Consider the following 7,028-nt stretch of genomic DNA (forward strand, 5'->3'; position numbering starts at 1 on the left):
AGTGATTTCTGCCTGTGCCTGAACAGCCATCACGAAGCCATCTTTGAAGCCATCTCGCTCGGCAAGGCATGCGTGGATAGCTCTGTCTAGGACGCAGCCGCCACCGCAAACCGCACGAGAATATCTTTCGCCGTTTTAGAGACGCGAATTTTCTAGCAAGTGTGCCGATAAATTGCATACCGAGCGAGTTTTGTGTGTCTATCCCATTCCCCCCCCCCCCCCCCCTCCAGTGATTTCTGCCTGTGCCTGGACGGCCATCACGAAGCCATCTTTGAAGCCATCTCGCTCGGCAAGGCATGCGTGGATAGCTCTGTCTAGGACGCAGCCGCCACCGCAAACCGCACGAGACTATCTTTCGCCGTTTTAGAGACGCGAATTTTCTAGCAAGTGTGCCGATAAATTGCTTCCCGAGCGAGTTTTGTGTGTCTATCCCCCCCTCCAGTGATTTCTGCCTGTGCCTGAACGGCCATCACGAAGCCATCCTTGAAGCCATCTCGTTCGGCAAGGCATGCGTGCATAGCTCTGTCTAGGACGCAGCCGCCACCGCAAACCGCACGAGAATATCTTTCGCCGTTTTAGAGACGCGAATTTTCTAGCAAGTGTGCCGATAAATTGCATACCGAGCGAGTTTTGTGTGTCTATCCCATCCCCCCCTCCAGTGATTTCTGCCTGTGCCTGGACGGCCATCACGAAGCCATCTTTGAAGCCATCTCGTTCGGCAAGGCATGCGTGGATAGCTCTGTCTAGGACGCAGCCGCCACCGCAAACCGCACGAGACTATCTTTCGCCGTTTTAGAGACACGAATTTTCTAGCAAGAGTGCCGATAAATTGCATACCGAGCGAGTTTTGTGTGTCTATCCCCCCCTCCAGTGATTTCTGCCTGTGCCTGAACGGCCATCACGAAGCCATCCTTGAAGCCATCTCGCTCGGCAAGGCATGCGTGGATAGCTCTGTCTAGGACGCAGCCGCCACCGCAAACGGCACGAGAATATCTTTCGCCGTTTTAGAGATACGAATTTTCTAGCAAGAGTGCCGATAAATTGCTTCCCGAGCGAAGTCGGTTACTTGTTATTTTCCCATTACTTTCGTCTCTCGCTGAAATGGCCACCGCCTCGTCCAGGATGAAGCCATCTTCCTGCGCAAGGCATCGACGGATAGGTCTTTCTCAGACCCATCAGCCGCAGCAAACCGCACGAAAATATCTTCGAGCGTTCGAAAGATATAGGTATTCGAGTGAAGATACCGAACCAACGGAATGCCGTGATGGCAACGACCTTGACCTTCGGCTTTTCATGGTCGCACGGACGAACGGACAGTCCGATTTTCGTGGGGTTTTCACTGCCAGACGCGTCTCTTCAAGGCCAATCTGGCCGTGGGTCGCACGTCCACCTAGCTCTTCCAACTCCCGAGAAAAGGAACTTTACGCCGCGTTTCACCTAAGAACGGTCGGTTTTTCGAAGCGTACGGACGAACGGACAGGGCTATCGACCTTCGGTTTGCTCTAGCACAGTGGCCTCGTCGAGCCCGATCTGCCGACATATGGCAAGTCGCTCTATTCCTAAGCTTTCAATTTTTCGAAACTTCACACTTGCATGGAAGGAATCGGTTTTCTTCCAATGGCGGGCGAACGGACAGTCCGATTTTCGTGGGGTTTTCACTGCCTGACGCGTCTCTTCAAGACCAATCTGGCCCTGGGTCGCACGTCCACCTAGCTCTTGCCCTTCCGGAGGAAAGGAACTTTAAGCCGCGTTTTACCTAGATACGGTCGGTTTCTCGAAGCGTACGGACGAACGGACAGGGCTATTGACGTGCGGTTTGCTCTAACAGAGTCGTCTCTTCGAGCCCGATCTGCCGACATGTGGCACGTCGCTATATTCCAAAGATTTCAATTTTTCGAAACTTCACACTTGCATGGAAGAAAACGGTTTTCTCCCGATGGCGGACGAACGGACGCAGCCATTAAGATATATTTGGCACAGGCCGACGCGTCTATTCAAGACAGATCTTTTGGCATCTGACATTTGATAATACCTCCCGCCGTCGGCGCTAGGCCTTGTGTACCCCTGACATTCCCTTGGTGCAAAGCCCTTGGAAGCGAAGTAACTAAAACCAACGTTGGACTTAGTTATTAATTGATGTGTGTGTGTGTGTGTGTGTGTGTGTGTGTGTGTGTGTGTGTGTGTGTGTGTGTGTGTGTGTGTGTGTGTGTGTGTGTGTGTGTGTCTTTGTGTGTGTGTGTGTGTGAATATATATATATATATATATATATATATATATATATATATATATATATATATATATATATATATATATATATATATATATATCTCGCTCGGCAAGGCATGCGTGGATAGTTCTCTCTAGGACGCAGCCGCCACCGCAAACCGCACGAGAATATCTTTCGCCGTTTTAGAGATACGAATTTTCTAGCAAGTGTGCCGATAAATTGCTTCCCGAGCGAGTTTTGTGTGTCTATCCCCCCCTCCAGTGATTTCTGCCTGTGCCTGAACGGCCATCACGAAGCCATCCTTGAAGCCATCTCGCTCGGCAAGGCATGCGTGGATAGCTCTGTCTAGGACGCAGCCGCCACCGCAAACCGCACGAGAATATCTTTCGCCGTTTTAGAGACACGAATTTTCTAGCAAGTGTGCCGATAAATTGCATACCGAGCGAGTTTTGTGTGTCTATCCCCCCCTCCAGTGATTTCTGCCTGTGCCTGAACGGCCATCACGAAGCCATCTTTGAAGCCATCTCGCTCGGCAAGGCATGCGTGGATAGCTCTGTCTAGGACGCAGCCGCCACCGCAAACCGCACGAGAATATCTTTCGCCGTTTTAGAGACACGAATTTTCTAGCAAGTGTGCCGATAAATTGCATACCGAGCGAGTTTTGTGTGTCTATCCCCCCCTCCAGTGATTTCTGCCTGTGCCTGAACGGCCATCACGAAGCCATCTTTGAAGCCATCTCGCTCGGCAAGGCATGCGTGGATAGCTCTCTCTAGGACGCAGCCGCCACCGCAAACCGCACGAGAATATCTTTCGCCGTTTTAGAGACACGAATTTTCTAGCAAGAGTGCCGATAAATTGCTTCCCGAGCGAAGTCGGTTACTTGTTATTTTCCCATTACTTTCGTCTCTCGCTGAAATGGCCACCGCCTCGTCCAGGATGAAGCCATCTTCCTGCGCAAGGCATCGACGGATAGGTCTTTCTCAGACCCATCAGCCGCAGCAAACCGCACGAAAATATCTTCGAGCGTTCGAAAGATATAGGTATTCGAGTGAAGATACCGAACCAACGGAATGCCGTGATGGCAACGACCTTGACCTTCGGCTTTTCATGGTCGCACGGACGAACGGACAGTCCGATTTTCGTGGGGTTTTCACTGCCAGACGCGTCTCTTCAAGGCCAATCTGGCCGTGGGTCGCACGTCCACCTAGCTCTTCCAACTCCCGAGAAAAGGAACTTTACGCCGCGTTTCACCTAAAAACGGTCGGTTTTTCGAAGCGTACGGACGAACGGACAGGGCTATCGACCTTCGGTTTGCTCTAGCACAGTGGCCTCGTCGAACCCGATCTGCCGACATATGGCAAGTCGCTCTATTCCTAAGCTTTCAATTTTTCGAAACTTCACACTTGCATGGAAGGAATCGGTTTTCTTCCAATGGCGGGCGAACGGACAGTCCGATTTTCGTGGGGTTTTCACTGCCTGACGCGTCTCTTCAAGACCAATCTGGCCCTGGGTCGCACGTCCACCTAGCTCTTGCCCTTCCGGAGGAAAGGAACTTTAAGCCGCGTTTTACCTAGATACGGTCGGTTTCTCGAAGCGTACGGACGAACGGACAGGGCTATTGACGTGCGGTTTGCTCTAACAGAGTCGTCTCTTCGAGCCCGATCTGCCGACATGTGGCACGTCGCTATATTCCAAAGATTTCAATTTTTCGAAACTTCACACTTGCATGGAAGAAAACGGTTTTCTCCCGATGGCGGACGAACGGACGCAGCCATTAAGATATATTTGGCACAGGCCGACGCGTCTATTCAAGACAGATCTTTTGGCATCTGACATTTGATAATACCTCCCGCCGTCGGCGCTAGGCCTTGTGTACCCCTGACATTCCCTTGGTGCAAAGCCCTTGGAAGCGAAGTAACTAAAACCAACGTTGGACTTAGTTATTAATTGATGTGTGTGTGTGTGTGGTGTGTGTGTGTGTGTTGTGTGTGTGTGTGTGTGTGTGTGTGTGTGTGTGTGTGTGTGTGTGTCTTTGTGTGTGTGTGTGTGTGAATATATATATATATATATATATATATATATATATATATATATATATATATATATATATATCTCGCTCGGCAAGGCATGCGTGGATAGTTCTCTCTAGGACGCAGCCGCCACCGCAAACCGCACGAGAATATCTTTCGCCGTTTTAGAGATACGAATTTTCTAGCAAGTGTGCCGATAAATTGCTTCCCGAGCGAGTTTTGTGTGTCTATCCCCCCCTCCAGTGATTTCTGCCTGTGCCTGAACGGCCATCACGAAGCCATCCTTGAAGCCATCTCGCTCGGCAAGGCATGCGTGGATAGCTCTGTCTAGGACGCAGCCGCCACCGCAAACCGCACGAGAATATCTTTCGCCGTTTTAGAGACACGAATTTTCTAGCAAGTGTGCCGATAAATTGCATACCGAGCGAGTTTTGTGTGTCTATCCCCCCCTCCAGTGATTTCTGCCTGTGCCTGAACGGCCATCACGAAGCCATCTTTGAAGCCATCTCGCTCGGCAAGGCATGCGTGGATAGCTCTGTCTAGGACGCAGCCGCCACCGCAAACCGCACGAGAATATCTTTCGCCGTTTTAGAGACACGAATTTTCTAGCAAGTGTGCCGATAAATTGCATACCGAGCGAGTTTTGTGTGTCTATCCCCCCCTCCAGTGATTTCTGCCTGTGCCTGAACGGCCATCACGAAGCCATCTTTGAAGCCATCTCGCTCGGCAAGGCATGCGTGGATAGCTCTCTCTAGGACGCAGCCGCCACCGCAAACCGCACGAGAATATCTTTCGCCGTTTTAGAGACACGAATTTTCTAGCAAGAGTGCCGATAAATTGCTTCCCGAGCGAAGTCGGTTACTTGTTATTTTCCCATTACTTTCGTCTCTCGCTGAAATGGCCACCGCCTCGTCCAGGATGAAGCCATCTTCCAGCGCAAGGCATCGACGGATAGGTCTTTCTCAGACCCATCAGCCGCAGCAAACCGCACGAAAATATCTTCGAGCGTTCGAAAGATATAGGTATTCGAGTGAAGATACCGAACCAACGGAATGCCGTGATGGCAACGACCTTGACCTTCGGCTTTTCATGGTCGCACGGACGAACGGACTGTCCGATTTTCGTGGGGTTTTCACTGCCAGACGCGTCTCTTCAAGGCCAATCTGGCCGTGGGTGGCACGTCCACCTAGCTCTTGCCCCTCCCGAGAAAAGGAACTTTACGCCGCGTTTCACCTAAAAACGGTCGGTTTTTCGAAGCGAACGGACGAACGGACAGGGCTATCGACGTTCGGTTTGCTCTAGCACAGTGGCCTCGTCGAGCCCGATCTGCCGACATATGGCACGTCGCTCTATTCCTAAGCTTTCAATTTTTCGAAACTTCACACTTGCATGGAAGGAATCGGTTTTCTTCCAATGGCGGGCGAACGGACAGTCCGATTTTCGTGGGGTTTTCACTGCCTGACGCGTCTCTTCAAGACCAATCTGGCCCTGGGTCGCACGTCTACCTAGCTCTTGCCCTTCCGGAGGAAAGGAACTTTAAGCCGCGTTTTACCTAGAAACGGTCGGTTTCTCGAAGCGTACGGACGAACGGACAGGGCTATTGACGTGCGGTTTGCTCTAACAGAGTCGTCTCTTCGAGCCCGATCTGCCGACATATGGCACGTCGCTCTATTCCTAAGCTTTCAATTTTTCGAAACTTTACACTTGCATGGAAGAAATGGGTTTTGTTGGACTTGGTTATTTATTGATTTGCATACATACATACATACATACATACATACATACATACATACATACATACATACATACAGAGAGACATAATAGCTCTGTCTAGGACGCAGCAGCCAACGCAAACCGCATGAGAATATCTTTTACCGTTCTACAGATACGATTTTTTCTTTTCTTTTCTTTTCTTTTCTTTTTTTTTTTTTTCCTTTGTTTTTTTTTTTTTTTAAATTTATTTGTTCCCGTCACAGCCAAGGGAACGGGCTTGACACAAACCGTGCGGAAAGAAGACACTGTCGAGCGTGTCTCAGAAAAGTTTAGGTAGGTTTTTGGCCACTTTTCGGAACATTGTTGTGCAAATTTTTGCCCCAAACCCAATAACGTAGGTTTTTGGCCACATTTTGCTACTTTTCTTGGCAATTTTGGGGGGGGCTCAAAGCCAGATAACATGTAGGTTTTGGACAAATATTTCCCATCATGGAAAATGCCAACTTCATGCAGACAGAACATAATTAAACGCTTCTGTAAAGTGTTTATCAATGCCACATGATCGAATTGCACACAATTTTGAAATTTGTCAAAGAGCGCAATTGGACGAAATCACTTATATTGTTTGTATGAAGTGATTTTAATGTCGAACCAAGGAATTGGACAAACATGCCTACACAATATTGTCTGTACGACAAGGTAACGCTGGAGTCCTAAGGTGAATGAAGCCAAGTGCTTCCAATGCCAGGTAGATTTTGGGCCAATCTTTGCCCAAGTGGGACAATATTTTCCCATCATGAAAAATGCAGTGGAATGGATTACAATTGCCAAATTTATGCATAGAAACGACAATCGAACGCTTCCATAAAGTGTTTTAAATAGTATCGTACAAAATCACCTTGTATTGCGGGTTTTATTATTATTATTATTATTATTATTATTATTATTATTATTATTATTATGTTCTTTCTTCCCGCCTTCCTTCTTCTTCTTCTTTGTTATTTTTATTTTCTAATTTTTTCTTCTTCTTCTTCTTCTTCTTCTTCTTCTTCTTCTT

This window comes from Sinohyriopsis cumingii, unplaced genomic scaffold (assembly GCF_028554795.1).
Source record: "Sinohyriopsis cumingii isolate HCF-2022 unplaced genomic scaffold, ASM2855479v2 utg005345l, whole genome shotgun sequence".
Taxonomy (NCBI): domain Eukaryota; kingdom Metazoa; phylum Mollusca; class Bivalvia; order Unionida; family Unionidae; genus Sinohyriopsis; species Sinohyriopsis cumingii.